Source organism: Chelonia mydas, chromosome 1 (genome assembly GCF_015237465.2).
Source record: "Chelonia mydas isolate rCheMyd1 chromosome 1, rCheMyd1.pri.v2, whole genome shotgun sequence".
Lineage (NCBI taxonomy): Eukaryota > Metazoa > Chordata > Testudines > Cheloniidae > Chelonia > Chelonia mydas.
Genome location: NC_057849.1, coordinates 309,219,177 through 309,240,045, shown reverse-complemented (window position 1 = coordinate 309,240,045; position 20,869 = coordinate 309,219,177). Strand labels below are relative to the sequence as shown.

The 20,869-nt window shown below is 41.8% G+C and overlaps 1 protein-coding gene across 2 annotated transcripts in view; it reads right to left on the bottom strand.

Moving 5' to 3' along the window:
• Positions 1-20,869, bottom strand: part of PLXNB2 (plexin B2) — a 331,712-nt gene that overhangs the window by 220,698 nt on the left and 90,145 nt on the right. For both annotated transcript variants that reach the window (XM_043550501.1, XM_037889000.2), the window contains exon 2: positions 13,746-13,947. The gene's annotated coding sequence lies outside the window, so the exon portion shown is untranslated. The remainder of the gene's footprint in view (positions 1-13,745; positions 13,948-20,869) is intronic.

The window sequence follows — 20,869 nt, the reverse complement described above, 5'->3', positions numbered from 1 at the left end:
ATCAAGAGACGTTTATTTTAAATCTACTGGTTTTGCAAGCATGTAAATGTTACACTCAGATGTGAGCCACTCCAGACACTTCACAGTAACCATCCGCAGTTTACTGGGGTCTGTTACTAGTCTGCTTCAAATTCTTTGGACTTAAAGTTTACCTACAAGTGTCAACTCACTTTAAAAAAAAAAAAAAAATGGTATCTCCACTGGTTGCAGAAGAAAGCATGATACCTAATGTGCATGTCCCCCACCTAAGCCACAGAGCTGTCATGATGAGGTCCCTCTAGGCTCCTAAAGAAGGTGGAGCACACCACAGAGTCACTGGCACTCCCCATCCTTCCCCTTCCTCTCTTTCTGGAGCTTTTCTGAACCATTTTATTTTTCTTCACTCCTAGTGCCCTAAGGTAGGTCACATTTGGGATCTCAGAGAGCGCAATAGTAAATTACATGTTGCACATACAACCCACTAATCAGTGTGTAGCATCTCCCTCTGTGTCCCATCTAAAGAGCATGTAGGTCTTTTACAGCCCAAGTTACAGAGCCTGATTCTTTAGCTCAAGCTGTAGATACTCATGCGGTATGTCTACCCATCCTTTTGGAACCACCATCCCAGCCTGGGTCAACAGACTTGGGCTAGCGGGGCTCTTGCTAGTGCTAAAAAAGTAGCAGTGTAGACAAAGTTGTGACTCGGGCTCTGAAACACTGGGGTGGGAGAAGAGAGGCGAAGGGCTTTAGAGCCCGAGTTCCAACCCAAGCTACAACTACAAGTGCTGTCTATACAGCTACTGTTACAGCACCAGCACAAGCCCTGCTAGCCCAAGTCTGTTGGCCCAGGCAGGGAGGCTTACTCCAAAATGCTGTGTAGACATACCTGTAATTTTAGACATGGAGGCTCCACTTCAACTCCAACATTGGGTAAGATGATGGCTGTCACACATGAATAACTTGTGATAAGTTTATTTTGCATAAGGGAAACATGTGTCGTACTGGTATTCTCTCTGAGTTGCTCAGTAGAAATAACAGACTTTAGCAGTCAATCTGAAAAAGCTCTGCTTCTTTGTGGCTTAACAGCCCCAGATAACAGCCTCCTGCCTCCTTCAGTTATTACTTTTCCTTTCACCTCCCCTCCTGCCATCACTCAAGTCAGTACAGCCTTTCCACATACATGAATGTACATGGTTGGGTAGGTGGCGGGAGCAGGATAAAAGGTTTCTGCATAACTAAGGTCTAATGTGCCACATAGTTCAAGGCTATAGTCCTTGTCTATATTTCAATTATAACCCTAGAGTCACAACTTGAGAAAATATAGGATGTATAATATTAAAGGTACAGTGACACTGAACTAAAGGCAAATAATTATTCAGAAGCAACAACGGAAATGGTTACAGGTGGACAGCAGAGTCAGGAAAAGCAAAATAAACTTCTAACACAAAACTGGTTTATCAGGTATAAGCAGGCAGACAAAAGTTACACAAACAAAACAACTTTTTCAATGGTCATTGAGGAGACTTAGTATTAAGTATCAGAAGGGTAGCCACGTTAGTGTGGATCTGTAAAAGCGGCAAAGAGTCCGGTGGCACCTGATAGACCAACAGATGTACTGGAGCGTAAGCTTTCGTGGGTGAATACCCACTTTGTCTACATGCATCCGACGAAGTGGGTATTCACCCACAAAAGCTTATGCTCCAATACATCTCTTAGTCTGTAAGGTGCCACAGGACTTTTTGAGACTTAGTATTGTATTGCTGCCACTGCTGTGTAGGTTCTGACTAATACCATCAATAGAAATATGCAATTGTCTGGACATCACACTGACTAATGTTTAGCCATTAGAATGGTAACAATTTCTTGAATTTTTTTATATTCAGGATAGGAACATTAACTGAATATTCCTGCACTGAAACGGTGGTCTCATTACCTCCTATGTCAGTGATCTTTAAGACATGGATCACTGATGAGAGCGTTCAGGTGTTTTGTCAATACGTTGTGTTATGGGAATCAGTACATGCCTCTGAGAGGTTGTATCAGCTCTGCATGTAAACAAGCTTTTTCCACTGAGTTTTTATCAAGTCCCCATTTCCTTGAAATCACTAAGAATCTGCACAAAAAAATTAACTTTTCATAATGTTATCAAGAGGTGTCTGATGAAATACATGAGTATGTGATTGCTGTGCACGCAGCTACTCCATTTGGGATGGTAGTATCAGAAGTCAGGGTGATAGTATCAGAAGTCATTGGTGGTCCACGCTAGAGACTACCTGGCTTATTTTAACTTTAAACACAAGCTATTTTAACTCCATTATCCAAGTGAGTGAAGATCTGTAGGCAAAATCTCTATTAAAAATATGGTAGTTATGAAAAATGTAGTAGTTATGAAAAAAACGTGGCCTCTAGCAGAGTCTCTACAAGTCTATTACCACTTCAGGAACCAAACAATGGGAAGCGTTACAAATCACAAATGCTTCACTCCAGGGTATTAGCAAAACATTCATGCAATTGATGTGTAAGAGGAGGTAGAAAGAAACAGAAAACACCCAGTGTCCTATGGGGATTAGGTTGTCAAGAAACAAAAAGTGTGCAAACCTTCTCTCTGGCTGTTCTACAACATATACTGAAGTTTGACTGGCTGGGTAGCACATCCACTAACCAATTTTTTATAAAGCGGAGGAAACTGAACCCTGTAATCTCGTTATCACCCTGTCAGTGAGTTAATGGTCATTACCATGAACAGATTCTTATGTTATCAAGGAAGTCAGGGCATCACTGGTGCTTTTCACAAGATAATAATGAGGTTTTACACTGCAATTAAATCAGTACAAATGTGCAGTTCTACTATAGACTCAGCTGCAACCTTTCACTCATAAATACCACATTTTCCTACTGGAAAAAAAACTACACTAGTGGAGGACCATCCTTTGTACAGTCAACTCTTCTTTCCCCACCCATTCCCCTCAAAATAGAGTACAAAGGGTTTTGAGTTGGAAACGATACAGAAAGTGCTAGCACAAACCCCCTTCCTAAGCACAACATTACACTACCAGCCATAGCTCTGCAGGATAGCTCAACAAAGGGCTTAACATGTGTTTTCACTCAAGATTACCAAAATTCCAGTCAAGGCCACTTTATGCTATCAGGCACTTGAAATATTTTAACAACCATGTTCGTGTCAGCAGTAAAGCCATAAATATTTTTCAAAATAATCTCCCACAGGACTTCATGCCCATTATCAGCAAGAAACGTTTTGGAACACTTGGCTTCTGAAACCTCAGAGAAGAAGAATTTCTTAAATTTCCAGAAACATTTCACCTCTCAAAGCATTGAAAACAAACTTCATTAAAAACTATTTCATGAATTAAGAACTGTACTTCGGTGTTTCAATTCTTGAGAAATGTTAAATAAAAATCAAGTCATCATAAGTAACTTCATACTTTTATAGAGTTTAAGGCCAGAAGGAACCATTAGATCTAGTCTGAACTCACGTAAATGACAGGCTATTAATTTACACCCAGATACTCCTACATTAACCCCAAAGATTTTAGCTACACCAAAATATTTCAGTCCTCAGGAAACTCAACTGTGCATCACAGGAAGACACTAGAGAGACCAAGGTGCCACTAACGCCAGAGGCCCCTGCAAAGGCAGGGAATGGACTAGGTGATATATACACAGCACCCCATGCTTCAGAGGACGTTGAAAAACTTCCAAGGTCACAGCCAATCTGACCTGGGGGAAAATTCCTTCCCAACCCCAAATCTGGTGAACAGCATAACCCCGAGTGTGTGAGCAAGACACATTAGCCAGGCATTCGAAAAAGAGGCTTCTCTGTTCCACCTTAGAACCAGTCCTCCACTGCCCCTGCCCCTATCTTCATCTGGTGTCTTGTCTCTTGCTAGTTACGCATCATGGGGGGGAAAAAACTTCTCCCCATCCCCTACAGATGACTGGCTGAAGCATGAGATTTCATTATAATCATTATATTAATGCAAAGCTGCAAAAGTTCTGAGCATATTCAGGACAATACAGGTGATCCCAGGTTGCTTTTAATTTCGTCACTAACCAAAAATAAAACTAAAGCTTAGCACATACATGCCTGCAAACACAGTTCAGATTGTGCAGCTCACTGTTGATCTGACCCCAGAAAGGAGGTTTGTCACATGTACTATCTTCAAGGATTCCTCCCCCTTCCCTCACTTGTCAATCAATGTGTTACCTTGGGCAACCTCCTGCATAGCAGAATGCGTCATTCAGGCTCAGGTCACCTTCCACGTTACTCCAACTGCAGGTTTGCCTGACAATCACTCAAGGAGGTGAGAGGGAAATGAAGTGGGGAAACATGAGGGAGGAATGTGACTAATCGTGTACAATTAGTGGAAGCTCATGTTTGCTACTTTGTATTATTGCTGTTCTTCCCAAGTTATGAGACTCCAACCAACGTGCATAATGTACACTTACTAAGTAAATACGGGGGTTGTGAAAGATGCTGAGAGCACTGGAAGATAAACTGCAGTGATGTTTTTCTCCACAGAACAGGTAGCAACTCCACAAGCATCCTCTGGAGAGGCTATTACAGGTGAGGACAAGGCTGATAATTTCCTAACACAAAACAATCCTCAGCCTCTGAAACAGCCTATAGTAGTTGCCATCTATGCCAAGTATTCCTTTGCTACATACAGACACCCAGAACAGGATGGAGACTAATAATTCACATGCTGTGGCCTAGCAAACATCCATATACATGAACATCTGTGTCACATCTCACCTGGGCCAAATGGAAGTCTATGATCAATGAAGAAAGGCTCTCTACTGCAGTGCCATTCTTCAGAGCCTCCCCACTTTACAAAACCATATTTAATTGGTATGAAATAAGGTATTGCCAGCCAGCAAGAAACACATTAACATCCCATATGGTAACTGCCTGCATTTAAAAATAGAAATTGAAGACAAGATTCTGAAATGTGATTAATGATACCTGTGTGCCCAACTTCAGACACTTTGAAGAAAGTGCTGAGCTCAGCCTCTGAAAGGCAGGCTCTTTTAAAAGGAGTATAAAGCTGAGCATCCAAAAATTCAGGTACCCAAAATCACCAGTCACTTTGAAAATCTTGGCTTGAGGCCTTAAGTGCAGTGCACTGGGAAATGAGTTAATGCATACCAAACTATGTTTAAAACCCACAGTCCCTGCTTCAATGGGTTTCTAAACTCATTTTAACTTTAGCCAGCCAGCTAGAATAGAGCAAAACTGTATTTTAAAAACCCAAAGCTCTTGCTTATGTATAGAGACATGGGCTTAGACCCAGGGCTGCAACAATACTGTTCTAACTTGGTTCTGCCCATCCTACATTCGGAGGCTAAAATGTGTTACAACAATATTTAGTCTGGAGCTGTTCAGTTAGAGTTTAAAACACAGATTGGCATCATCTTTGCTTAATTTCAGTTTTAAATTATAGTGGTAGCTCAGGCTCCAGGCACAATGGACTGAGAAATGGGGGAGGAGAGAGAAGGCTGTGAAAGTAGAGTTCTGTACTACAGCCTAGGAGGCCTGGTTAGATCCTCTTTCTTGCTACTTTTGCCAGCAGTCACTGAAGAAAAAAATGGAAGGAAGAGTGCTCAGTTCCAGGGGGACTGCCCGCATTTCCCCTGCCCAGTTCCTAATTGCCGGACTGGTGTTTATTGCAAAGACCAGCAATAAACACCAACAGATTCATGTTGCTAAGTCATGAATTCATTCAGGAGTGGTTTAGACCTCCTTTCCCAGTTCTTCTTTGTTGGAATGATGGCAGCTGTAATAAGATTTTGGGGTGCAGGAGAGGCTCCATGGAGCCTATTGAAGATTTTCAATTAAACCACCACATCACTAATGCAACAGCAATCAGAGTCTGGTTCTGACAGCAGCCTTCCACTCTGCAGGCTAGAACCCCAGCTTCCAAAATGGAGGACGTCCTTTTGTCTCTGCAGCTACATCCACATCATTATAAAAACAACAGCAGCTACTCTGCATGGCTCTTTATTGGCATGTTGTCAGTTGCGGTTGGCATCCTGTCCCCTAACCTGACTCTTCACAAGCGTGTTTCAGCAGGATACAATTGTGACCTGCAGACCAGCCCAAAGAATTTTCCCTCTTTCAACCAGAGAACTTTGGTCTTACCTGGGTTCAGTGTTAAGCAGCTGATGTATCCAGGCCTCAATATATCTGGTCCCTGCGTAAATTCCCTCTAAGCTGTGCGGCCGCGCAGCAGCCTATTAGGCGCTGCGCAGGTGCTCAGGCTGGGGCAGGGAGAGGTGTCTCTCCCCACCAGTCCCAGTCCAGACCTGCTGTGGCCAGGAGAGAGGCACCCCTCCCCCAGCCACATCCCAGCCCTGGTGCAGACCTGCCACAGCCAGGGGAAAGGCACCCATCCTCCCCCCCAGTCCAAGTGCTGCTGCGGGGGGAGAGCGCGCTGCAGGGAGTCCTCTCTCCCCACCGTAGCCCCAGGGCAGCCTGCATTCCAAACCCCTCATCCCCGGCCCTACCCCAGAACCCGCACCTCCAGCTGAAGCCCGCATTTCCCCGCCCATACTCCAACCCTCTGCCCCAGCCCTGAGCCCCGTCCTACATGGCAAACCCCTCAGTCCCACCCCCGCCATGTGAATTTTGTTATGTGCACCAGTATGGAGGTGATGTGTCACACACAACAAAATTTATTCCACACACGCATGGGGAAAAATTAGAGGGAACACTGGTCTCTGCCCACAATTTCACTACAGTCCTAATTGCCGGCTCTGTATAACTATAATTTTGGGGGCTACAGCAGAGATGTCCAACCAAACAATGCACTGAATTAAGCCTTATGGAAGAAGAATTGTTGTATTTGTACATGAATTCAAAGTGTTTTCATTGAGCTACACCTTGTGGTTCTTAAATTGACATGTCTGAATTAGCCCCACTTCTACGTGTAGCTGAACAGGTATCCCAACTTCCTCCCCTCGCTTTCCGAGCAGTTTAAGGAACAGCTCTGGAATGAGCCAGGAGTACTCTGAGAAATTGTTTAGCAGCATACATATTGGTGATCAGGCGTATCACAGGTGACAGAGAAGATCTGGCTGTACTGCTTCACTGATGGCCTGTGCGGCCCGCAAGGAGAGCAGGACAGGAACTTGACTGGTTTTGCCTGAACCAGGAGAAGTGTCTAGCAAAGGCTATTTCCTCTTCCCTACACAGCTACCCCTAGGGCAGCTGTGGCAGAGGAAAAAGAAATGCTGAGACCCCACAACTACTGACAGCTACTTGATTTTCTGCCCAAAGGCTGCCTTAATGTGCACCTACCGACAATGGATCACAAGGGGGCATGAGCCAACTGGGAACAGTGTGAGCACAGTGCACACCAGCCACTTCCTCGCCTGCCATTTAACATGCCCCTGAACCACAGACTGGATTGGGAGATATAAAAGAGGGCTACACGGGCTTTATGCCTGCTGGGTACATCCCCATGCCAAGGATATCTGCAGCAGAGGGCTTACAAGTCCCTTCCACTCTGCTGCCAGAGTGACAGAAAGGGAGTGGAACAAGGAAGAGAAGTCTACCCCCAAAGTATTGATTGTAGCTCCTTGATCTTTTTGAAATAAGATGTCTAGCCCTCAGGCTAAAATGACTGGACACCACTGAACTAAAAGGCATAGGCTCATAGATTACCACACACACATTCACCACTATTCTGCAGAAGCAGAATCCAATTTTACAAAATCACACCAAGTCCCCTCTGCTCATACAATGGACATGTTCAGAATTGAACAGCAGTACTTCATAGTTTTTGCTAATAAAGATGCAAATCAAGTGGAATTGGCAGACTCATCATTTCTACAGAGAGTTTCCATCTAGAAAATGTTTTGTTTGCCTGTTGAATTTTTCCTCTGTCATTATCTGCTATCTAACTATTGCCCTTTGGAAACTATATTCTCTTCTAATTAACAAAAATAGCATTCTGCTAGGTGGATCTACATAAGGTACAAAAACCTATACGTGTACGGTACACAAGGTAAAAATCTAAACTCTTTAGAACTACAACACATTCTGAAAGTGAATAGATTTGTGTATGGACTAGACAAGACTTAACTGAATAAGAAAGCTCAGAAGAAGAATAAATTCACCTTTTTTTTTTTTGTGGTCGGGGGGGACGTCTTTGTCAGAGTGGCTTCTCTCCCACTAAAAGTCCATCCAAAATTCTCAGATATGATATTTTATCAGTGACTTTGGGATTTCAATGCATCTTTAAAGCCTGTCATGACAGTGGTAAAAGCCTGCATGCTATCTTATGCCAACGGACACTATATCAACAATAGCCCATGCCTATCAACAGTATGGCTGTAACTGGTAAAAGTATTTTGTTCATTACAGATTCTGTTCCATACTTCAGTAAGACACTCTTGAAAAGGTAGCTGGCTTTTAAAAAGTTGATCTGTGATTAAGTTTTCCAAAGTCCATCTGAAGGATTCCAGTTTCTGAACAGTGTCATTGGCAGAGTGTTGAGGTCTGGCAGCTCTGGTCTTGGGACTGTGTCCTGGAGTCGAGTGGATAGGGTGTGGGAGCAAAATACCAATGAGAGTAGCTGCCAGGGCTTTCAATACTGGCCCGGTTCTAATGCTTATTGATTTCTATAAACCTTTTAATTTAGGTGGTTGTGCTTCATTTGCTCAAACTCCCATAAGAATGAGTTGTGACTGACGCAGCATTCCATAGAACTTTCTCCCTGTAGGTGGGCAGCCTTTAATGCAGAGCACACTAGATATTTATGGATTCTTTAACTATGTCAAATGCTATGTCAAATGCTTCTGATGATTGCTGAAATACTTCTCAGGCTCAATATGAAATAATTTCCTGCTGTCACACTTCTTTAGAGACCTAAGATACCAGTGAGCTGTTTTTCTCAATTCAGTCAAGCTGCTGTGAATTATCTTGTAGGCAGTCCTAAGAGCTGCAGGAGATCAGGTACCCTAACAGCTTGTTCTCAATGCATTTAGTATTATTTGGCACAAAAGGGTGAAAATGATGCCATTTAAACTAGAGACGACATACTACTTTGCAGATGTGCAGCTTGGACTCTTGCACATATAAAACTTTGTAGCAGAACTGTTAAGTGGGTAACGCCAACTGAAGTCAATCAAAAGACTGCCATTGACTTTAATGGGCTTTGAAGCAGGCCTTGGCAAACAAGACCGATAAAACACGTACATTAATGTAGGTTAATACTGTTGCCTCTTGGTCCGAGAGGTTAGTCAATATTTGGGCCTTGCCAGGTTGTTTCCATTAGGAGAAGTTGATTACAGGAGCAAGGTATTTCTTTGGGGGCAATCCTGTTTATTTACAAGTAACATACACCAGTAGTGGGTAACCTGCGGCCCGCGAGGGTAATCTGCTGGCGGACCGCAAGACAGTGTTTACACTGACCGGCCGCATGCACTCCCACCCGCAGCTCTCAGGGGCCATGGTTCACCTTTCCCGGCCAATGGGAGCTGTGGGCAGCCGTGCCTGTGGCTGGTCAATGTAAACGCTGTCTCGCAGCCCACCAGCGGATTACCCTGACGGGCCGCAGGTTGCCCACCACTGATGTATACAAAGCCCTGTTTCTCTGAACACAGCAGAAACTGACAAAAAGAGGCAGTTTTCTTGTTCAGAAATCCAAGTCTGCCTTCTCAGCGAGTATTCTACCCAAAAGCAGTTCATGCTCTCTCCCGCTCTCTGCTTTTTCCCAGGGCCATGAACCACTGCTCACTTTCTCATTCCTTTCACGCACAGTTGTAAAGGAATCAAGGTCTCAGGGCTTGTCTACACTTACATTTTATAGCACTCTAACTTGCTGGCTCAGGGGTGTGAAAAATCATGGAGGTGGATTACCAGGAGCGCTGGGAGAGCTCTCTCCCAGTGCTCACGCGTGACCACACTCGCACTTCAAAGCGCTGCCACGGGAGCACTCCTGCAGCAGCGCTTTGAAGTTTCCAATGTAGCCATGCCCTCAGTCAGTTTGCTATCAGTCGCCAGGGAAACTCCCCAGACCACATGGCCTAGCTTTTACTCACGCCTTGTTAAGCCGATCTGTACCTTGGGCAGTGGCTTCTATTGTTTCAGCTATCACTGAACAAAGGGGCATTTAATTTCTCCTTCCTATAGCCAGAACAAAGGGTGGTTAGTATACCCATTGACTTTTACCAGGTCTGGATTGATGGCTACCATTAACACCTTCCAGCATATCATCTTTGTGTGTAAGAAGCTTGATGTGCTTTTAGAACACTTGACACATCACTGTAATGATGACACACCTAGACATATTTTGGAATTTTAAAGAAAGAATCAATTATATCCAGGTGAGATGAATCTGTCAGAAATGTTTATGCTAGCCACTGGAAAGGGAAACATGTTCGAGTATCAAATTTTGAGAATGCTTATAAAATGTCAAGGAAAGAAAATGTAATAAACTGGAAACTAACAGAGGTTGCTTCTACGGTCTGATAGTGTTGTGTATATATCAGGAAAGTTTTCATTATATATTAATTTTCCAGCATTTCAAAGCTGTTTCTTCTTCTTCTTTTTTTTAAATGAAGAGGTGTATACATAACACCAAACTGTACAACCTAAAAGCCTTAAAAAAATAAAAAATAAAAAAAAATTTACACAATTCATAAAACTGCTACAAAATTAGACCAAAAAATAATACACAAGTCCTAATTCAGTACTGTCTTGCACTTTGTGTTGTAATTTACACAAGTGCAATGTGGATGCAGCTTGATACCATTCTGATTTGGTGACATTTTATACGCACTTTGCACAGGTGAAAACAACAACAACATGCAAGGTGGTGGAGAATCAGTCCTCTAAACTCATTTTTGCTCCTTTGAGCATTTTCTACTGTTAAGAATGAGAACAGTTAATATTCACGTTTACTATCCTACAGATCCCTTAGAGTAATGAGACAGATATTCTGAACCTCTATCCAGGCTACTGACTACGGATTTTTATTACTTAACACATTTTATTATAAAAGCACAGGGATGCTCATCTCTTTCAAGGAAGAGATCTCAACAAAACAGCTACCAGCTCGGTTAAGGCTTCTGAAAAATTAAAAAAATTAACCTCTTCAGTCCAGCTATTATCTGGAACTTGCGTACTAATTCTGGTAATGGCCTAATTTTTTAAAATGTGAGCCTTTACAATGGCTAACCTTCAATGAGATGGAATGTTTTTTATGCTTAAAATGTTATTCTGTAATCAGAAGGCCACCCAATGAAATTAATAGGCAGCAGGTTTAAAACAAACAAAAGGAAGTACTTTTTCACAGAACACACAGTCAGCCTATGGAACTCATTGCGAGGGGATGTTGTGAAGGCCCAAACTATAACTGGATTAAAAAAAACAAACAAAAAAAGAATTAGATAAGTTCAGAGAGGATGGGTCCACCAATGGCTATTAGCCAAGATGATCAGGAATGCAACCCTACGACCGAGTGTCCATAAGCCTCTGATTGCCGGATGTTGGGACTGGACAACAGGGGATGGATCACTTGATTGTCCTGGTCTGTTCATTCCCTTTGAAGCCTATGGCATGGGCCACTGTTGGAAGACAGGATACCGGGCTACATGGACCACTGATCTGACCCAGTATGACCATTCTTACATTCTTATCAGATGTGTCAACAAATCCAGAAAGGTGTCAGATTTAGTTCTCAACTATCATTCCCAGACATACAAGATCAAAATTAAGGGTCCATGAAAGTCAGAAAATGTGGAGCCATAGCTGAACTACTACTCTGTAGTACCCAGGTATCATGGCTCAGAAAAAAGGCAGATCCCTTGCTTTGGGCAAATATAGGATTAGGACTGGAAGTGAGGAAGAATCTCTTACCTGACCGAAAACTACAAGGAAAATCTTAGCTTCAGAGAATGCAATTACCCTAGCTGGAATATAACCATGATATGAAGGTCAATACTCCCCACTCTGACAGTAGAGAACAGAATCATTAATGGCCATGAAACTGATTTTATATTCCATTATTTGACTTAATACTGTGACAAGGAGTGACTTAACTCCAAGCACTTTAGTTTACTAGTCTCTGACTTTAAAACAGAGCATTAACATTGTTCAGCAATTAGTAAAACTTCACTTTTTTTAAGCTAAAAAAAGTTGGGCGAGATGCCAACTACATTAAACTGGTTTAAACTGCAGCATAGTTTAAAAATATCACAAGAAAATTAATCATGTACTAACATTCACCTTATTCTGGACACCCTTGCCAACACACACACACACACACACACACTTTAGACCAATTAAAATAGTGGCTGCTCAAACTCGTTCCTACACTTGGGGGGGGGGGGGGGAAATCACACACATCTGATGATTTTTTATAATCAGTCTATCCATTTTCAATTCACTCTGCTGAACAGGTATCTGTAAAATTATATGCAGATGATTTCTTCTAGTTCCTAGGGGAAAGTCTAAAATTACATTGTACCATCTATACCAAAAGAAATGATAGCTGACACGCAGCCAGTTATCAGCTTAGTGAGAGATGCAAAATTAGGAAAATTGGCCTAACTGATCTTTAATCAGCAAGTGTATCTATCTATTTTACTCTTGTTTTCTTCTCCATTTTGTTGGGTTATAGTGTCTTTCAAGTTAATGCAGGAGATATTTAAGAGTCTCTATTTTTTAAGAAAGGCTAAATCTGTTATCTATGGGAAAGTATCACTTACGGACAACTATTACTGGTAAGGAAAGATCAACATTTGAACTACACAACTGATAGGAAAATAGTTACAAACCTCATATTTATCTCACATTGATGCAAAACCTGAAGTACCTCTCCAGAAGTCAGAACTTGCAGGAATGGTCAAAATGTCTGGCAGGCTCTCTTTATATGGTTTCAAGTCAGTTTGCAAGTAAAAGATTCACCCAAAGCCATGTAAGTGCAATCTATTAATCTCAACAGTAACCTTATGTCTCTTAAGACAGCGTTCCGCAATGACTGGTCCATGGCCTGGCGCCAGTCCCTGAGATCTCCCTGACAGTTTCGGAAGGCAGCAAGCCAGTCCATGGTATCAAAAAGATTGCTAAACACTGTCTTAAGACACTTCACAATGAAGCAAACTCATAGTGGGAAGAAAAGATTTTGACTGCAGTCTCTGCTACGATTCCTGTCAAACCAGTGTTCACTAATCAATGTGAGCAAGCTTGATAGCAGAACAATCCTAAATCTATTTGTTTACCCACAGGGACACAGTTTTAATGCCACACTTTCAAGTCTCACTGGAGTCACATTGTCTGTTTAAGTCCCTTACAGGAGACTCAGAATGAAAGCAAAGAAAAATAGGGTTAACTCACTAACACTTTAGTAGGTTGTAGCATGTTGCTGATGTTGGCACAAACCTGTTCTAATAAAACATTCTCTCCTTACATAGATTTATGGATACTGGAATCACCACCACTTGTTTGTTTTTTAAACACTACCCTTCCAAAAATCAACTCTTACCCGGTGTTCTCCATTAACAGCAATAAAAATCTAGTGTGGGCTCCAATAGCATTTGGTGGCTAGGAACATACATCAACTGTATTAGTCTTTGATCACTAGATGAGCATTTGAGGGGGACAGAACAGATGGGGGAAATGTGATTTGTAGTTTGCTTAGAAAAAAAGTATGAGACCTTATTTTATTTAAATTGACAAGGAACATAACAGTATTTTCCATTTAAAGTGTATATTTAATTTATTAAAAATGTTGGCTTACCTGAAAATAAAATACATCCGAAAATATGTGCAGACACCACTGCAGCACTGCGTACAATATGATAATATGCTCCAGCTGGGAATGAGGAAGGAGATGGGATGGTATAAGTATTTGGCCTTTTAGAAAGGTTTTTCAGATGAACTCCGATGAGCCAAAACAAACCCTGGAACCAAGCCTTGGCCTGGCCTTGTGATCAGCCTACCTGTAAGGGGAAAAAAGGAATATTTAGCCTCTCACAACATGGATGTGATGAGACATTTTGGAGTCAGACATCTGAACACACTAAAAACAGAAAATGTAACTATGATAAATGTTTATTTTTGTTTTCTATTTAAATAACCCAACCTACCATAGATTCAAAGCAGCCATTATTAAGATTGATACCAGTAAGTCATTCAGTTGACTTTTTTTTCTTTCTTTCTCTTTTTTTTTTTTTTTTTTAAAGCTGGGTACTTTTCCCTTTTAGTAGATTTCTGTTTTTATGATGGACAGAACTTTTACAACACAAAAGAACTGAAGTTTTCTATATCCAGAGAACAAGGAAGTTTCCCTGCCTGTCTCTCTCAATGTGGAGGCATCATTTCTAAGGACAAGAGGGTAGTTGCAAAATCTCTCTAAAATGGATAACAACGTTGCCATTTTATCCCAGTTTGTAAATACGGATTCTGCATGTGAAGTTGAACCAAGGTCACCAACTCCTTTTCAGACGGTGATGACTCTTGGGTCATAACAAATCAGGGTTGCTTTTGAATCATAACTTAACAGTAGAGGCTCTATATCCTATCTCCTTGAGCCATCCGATAAACCGACCTCTTTTCTAATCTGTTTGGCAACATAAGTTTACTATTTATGTGAGCCAAATTCAGGCTTAAAATGTATATAAATTTAGATGAGCCAAGATTTTCAAGAATGGATACCTAGAGAAGGCACCTTACTAAGTGGCCTAATTTTAAAAATCAACAAACACGTAAGCACCTCCAACTGACTTCAGGAACTAACTTATAGGTACCAATTTTTGAAGATCCACAACCTTGACCTCAACTCCCATTTATAGAACCACAGAGATGTAGGGCTACAAGGGACCTTGAGAAGTCATTAATTCCTGCCCTATGTGCTTTGGCAGGACCAAGTAAACCTAGACCATCCCTGACAGGTCCAATCTGTTCTTAAAAACCTCCAACAAAACAGGGATTCCAACCTCTCTTGGAAGCCTATTCCAGAACTTAAATTACCCATATAGTTTAAAAGTTATAAAGTTTTTCCTAATATCTAACCTAAATCTCCCTTGTTACAGATAAATCCTATACTTCTTGTCCTACCTTCAGTAGGACGTTATCACCAACTGGAGGAGAAAGTAAGTAAAATGGCTGACAGAATTTGTCCCAATGTGATTTTCTTTCCAAATGAAAAAAGATGGTTAAATACTTTCCCTCCCTTTTAAAGTAAGTGCCAGCAATGTAGGGAAAATGAGCACGCCTACCATAACATGTCCGCATGTGCACATACCACTGGGGAAACAAATTCCAGTTTGAAAGATTTCTGAAATGCGGTTCAGGAATATTTTTTCCTTCAGAAATTAGGAAAAAATATGTTGACAATTTATTTAAATTGGAGGAATATAAATGTACCTTACTATAGAGTCAGATTCTGTATTAAAATTAATATAATCTTAATCTCTTTGTGAGTATAGAAATAAAAGCCATGTCTTTGTGCAATATTTGTCCTGTCCATAAAGCACTAGAGGAAAAAGACTAAACTAGTGCAATTACAGATGTACGCAAACTTTTTCTCACAATATCCACTGACATTTTTACTCTGTGCATTTTGCTCCAGAGTGGGTTCTCACAGGAAATTTACACAGCAAGAGCTCTAGTTGCATCTAAAGCCAACTGTTATTTTTGGCCTTAAAAACAACATATAAAATGCTTTCTCAACATATCAAACTGAAGGATTTTAATGAGTGAATGGGGAATTAACTGAAGACGAAAACCAAGGAAAAAATTCTAGCTCCTTACATTGGTAACCTCCGGGAAGAATTTTAAAATTATTACTATGCTTCTTCGCATTATAAAGCTTGTTAGTATTTGCTATATAAAATGGACAATTATTTTCTCAATAACACTTATAATTGTCTGTGACGCTTAATCAGGGTGCATATTTAAATTAAAAAGAAAAATCCATTTCTCTTAGTTTTCATATCATATACAGCTGTCACGCCAAGGGCTTCCAGGAAATTGAATCAGTGATGCTCCTCTTACCCCTCGCTTGCAACACTGCTCTCAGTAATGCTTCTGTTCCACCCTGTGCCAAGACAAAGGGCAAAAGGCCCAGGGGTCACTCACAAACCTACATAATGGCACACAGAAAGCTAACGAGTCATTGAGCTTTGCCCTGGCTTGATATTTTACTCAAACTGAATTATTAAACTGCTCTTTGGGAGGTTTATTAAGCACTTAAAAGCCTCCTTTCTGAAGAGACACTCAGAAAACAAAGGTCCTCATGAACCCTTTTTGCAATCCTTAGACAACTAATATATTTATGCTTGATTAAGAAAAGCCTATGAAGAGCTTGTGCAGTGCAGAAAGAACCTCTAAGTACCTCTTTTTATTAGAGAGGAATGGATGGGTCATTTTTTCCAACTCTTCCACTTCCCTTCTACTGCAAGCGTTTCAAATGTCTCTGGTACTGGAGATGTGAAGAAATGAATGCACATTCACTCTTTCAAATTCTAATCTAATCATGTTTTGCTAGCTCTGCTCAGGAGCACTGATGCTACATAGGGAAGAAGGACAGATATGTTACAGCTACAGCAGATTTTGTCCAGATTGACCTAGTTTGAGATTATTGCACATTGTTATTGATCTTGGGTTACACAGTTTCATTTGCAGACTGGTCCAATATAACTGCTTTATACCATCAGATTCTACCATTGGTATTGCAATGTTTGTACGTTGAGCGTTAATTAGAAATAGTTGCAGAGATCCAGAAGTCTGATGACAGACTATCAGAGAAAGATTTTTTTCTAACCCATATGCATTTACTCAGATTGTTATTACCCAATGTACAGTAAATCAATAGTAAGTTGGGTTTTTTTTAATTCACTTTAAATATCAGGCAAGAATGGTCTCAAAATTGGTAACTACTGCAAAATACTCCACTCTTACGTATATTTTCTGCACAGAAATTCACAGGTATGGGAGCTCCCAAATGTATCCATTGTAATGCTCTATTTGTATATTATGTGGAAAATACACAGGAAATTGGCCAATAGTTGTTCATGTCAAGTCAACATGAGCTAATAACCCCTGCTTGCTTTCCTAAAGAAAAAAAGAGAGAGGGGTCAATGCTGGTGTTACTTATCAAGGCCTGAATCTATAACCCTGCAGCTTCAATTAAAAGATCATGTAGGTAACAGGACGAATTGGTATTTTATTACACCGGTTTTTTAAATTAATCAAGGGAAGTAAGAACTATTACAACTGACAACCCCTTTCACCCATGCCCGTGTTTTCCTTTTATAATTATACAGATTTGGCTGTAGTGGCAACCTGTCAGTGATGACTGCAACATGTCTTAGACCAGCTCTCTCCTATTATTCCAGCTGGGTAGGTAGAGGTCATTGGCATGCTATCACTTATGACATTTTACAGTCAATTGAGACCAGAAAAAATATCATTAACACTGAGCATACTTTGAAAAGCGATAGAGCTTTCTTCTTTCCATAGGGTCTTGTATGCTAGCTCTGATATAAACAAAGTCCAAATATGAAACAACCTAATAAGCGAAATTTCAGTGGGTATTTGTTTCTGGCATCCAGTTCCATATTCTGTTTGCATACAAACAATCATACTGGATTTGCCTCTCTCTCATGTCTGCAACGAGTCATCATGAGTCAGAAGTAAGGAAACAGCCATTATGTATAGTTAAGTTCTCAAATGAACATACACAGAAAAGTGATAAGACAAACCACCATATCACCAGTAGGCAAACACTTTTCACAAAGTGATCACTCCATATCTGACCTCTCAGTCCGTGACCTCAAAGGAAACCCACACAAAAGATGAGCTTGGGAATTTAAATTAATAATTCTGCTAGACACTAAAAACGGTGGACTAAACAAGCACATTGGTTTTAAGGCTCATTACAGTTTGTAATGCATTCTTCTGCCTGCTCTTAATTGCTCACTTCATTTTAAGTGGTCTCCACAGCATGTACAAACCCTTTATGCTTAACAATCTGCCCCGACTTGTATTTAACTCAGGCTCTCTGGTTATCTTCCCAGACCTGAAGAGCTCTATGAAGCTCAAAAGTTTATCCCTTCCACCAGCAGAAGTTGGTCCAGTAAAAAATATTAACTCACCTACCTTCCCTCTCTTTATTAAGAAACAACCCACTTAATTCTTATGCTGTCTACACTACAAAGCTAAGTCGACTTAAGTTACGTCGACATACAGCCACCGCTGTAATTAAACCGCTATTGCATGTCCACACTATGGTCCTTGTGTCAGCAGAGCGCATCCACAGGAATAGCTCTTCCATCGACAGAGAGAGAGCAGTGCACCATGGGTAGCTACCCCATTGTGCAACTTGCCACAAGGTGTTTTGGGAAGGGTTTGCAATGCCCCGTGGGTGCAGGCTCAGCATCACATGATGCAAGTTTCTCAGTCCCATCATTCCAAGGGCATCCTACCAGGTTTCCAGCTGCTTTTCAACTGCCCTGGAAACATGCAAACCAGCCATCTGTGACAGAAAGCATGGATCCTGCACTGCCCTTGAGTATTGCGCTGTGCGTTACGAACACGAGGCTGTAAGAAGCGCTTAACAGGGGGGCTATTCACCGCCCTGACCGCAGTCCCATCTTTGTAGAAGCAGCATATCAGCAGCTCTGCACCAGAGGCAACTATTTGTCTCCTCTTGCCTTCTGCTATGCCTGCTGCAGCTTTGAGTTTTACATGGCACTGCTATCTCTCCCTATTGTAGCCCATCCCCTCTATGCCCCAGCAAGTTCCTGCAGCTGGAGTGGAGCTGTGACTGCATAGCCTCCCCTCCCCACAGACCCAGGAGATCCACCACCTCCCGTGCACTCCAGGCAGGAGTGCCTTTGCTGTGTGGAGCCAGAATGCTCAGCTGGGAAGTTACTGTGTGAGCTCTCCACATCGAGCAAATAGGAAGAGACAAGTTCAAAACTTCCCAGGGCTTTTACAGGGGAGGGGCATTCATCTGTGTACCTGGCTGCAGGGCAGCGGAGTTCAAAACTGTGACCAGAACAGTCATGGTGGGTACCGTGGGATACCTCCTGGAGGCCACTTAGGGCGACACAAACAATTCAGCGTTTACACTGACACTACGTCGCTCTAACTACGTTGTCCTAAGCTCTACGCCTCTCGTCGAGGTGGTTTTATTATGTTGGAGTAGCAGGTGAGTTAAAGCTGCAGAAGGAGCACTGCCATGCGTACAACTCCATTCGTTAGGTCGAGGTAAGCTGCCTTATGTCAACAAAACCGTGAAGTATAAACATGGCCCTAGAGCAGCGGTGGGCAACCTGTGGCCTGTCAGGATAATCCGCTCGTGAGCCGCGAGACAGTCTGTTTACAATGACCATCCGCAGGCACGGCCGCGGTACACTGTTCCTGGCCAATGGGAGCTGCAGGAAGCAGCATGGGCTGCGGCGACTGGTCAATGTCAACAAACTGTCTCGCGGTCTGCCAGCAGATTACCCTGACGGGCTGCGTGCAGCCCGCGGGCCACAAGTTGCCCACCACTGCCCTAGAGAGTCTCTTGGAAGTACTAGTCTTCAATCCTTCCTACTCTAAATGTTAGATTGTTAGTAATTCGCTGATTAATTATATATTCCTTCTACACACCAGAGATCTAGCCTTCATTTCTAACTACCATTAAGGCAAATGAAGGTGCATGGATCTGCAACTGTATGCAAAGCATGCTAACATTGTACATGCATAATTGTTCTGTGAATTTTACATCCTGAGCACAGAACAAAAAATACTTCAGGATGTTCTCTTTTAAACCAATTTTGCATTATTATTTGTTTTGTTTTCAATCAGCATGTTTCTGCTGCCAATCATGGGGGACAAGAGGGAAAACCTTAGTTTTCCTGAATATCAGCTGCTGCCCTCTGAATACACATTGTACACTTATACTGTGCGTTGAGGGGTGGGGAAGAGACCTATTGTAAAATAATGCCTTTTAAACAGTCCACAAGCCCTTTGTGATTTACAAGCTGCCAATGTGTTGGATGAATTCGGCAGCTGGGAAGCCAACAGCTCTGCCCTCATTCAAAGGTTTGAAGCAATCATTCAGAATATAGGGCCTCAGAGGATATGGTGATATCTAGCTTAAGACCCTATAAAAACCAGTATTTCAGCCAACAAGATTCTTGGTCCTAAAAAGCTCTTTCATACTCCCAACTCCCTAATTCAAAACATCAAGAGAGTCAGCTCTGCTTATCACAGAAGCTGAATGCCATACTGTATAGTGTTTGTGTCAAATACAGCGGCTGAACAAGCTTCAATTTACACTAATTGTCATTGGAAAAGAAAAAAATATAATTGTATATTTGTTAGAAAAGAACAATTTCCAGACATTTAGCATAGGCAGGAGAATAGTCACAAGCAGCTTCTTGGCTCAGTGGGTACCGCTAGCGGGTGGTAAATGAGAGTGTTGCAGAGAGGACACTTATTCTTCAGAAAAAGAAGGTGGGGGAGAGTGCTAAGACAGGCACCCCGATGGCTTCAGATTTAGGCAGCCACACTGATGTCAGTCTAGAAGTAGGCGATCATTATGCAGGCCCAGCTGCAGGGGTGTGCACTGTTGTCTGGAAAAATTAGAAGACTAGCAATGAAATATAAAGAAGGGGAAAATGACAGTGAGTGAAAACCCCATGATAAACCCACTTAGGCTCTCCTCTCCCCAGGAACAAAGATGAAGCCTAATCTCTTTAGCATATACTCTGGCTGAAGTTCAATTCCACGTACCCCCCATTCCCCACCACCCCCCCAACCTCACACTTTCAATGCCCTACAGAAAAGAGATAACAGAGCCCTTTATTTATTAACGGTATAAACCACTATGTAAGGTTCATGTTTAAGAAAATGTTTAGATGCAGA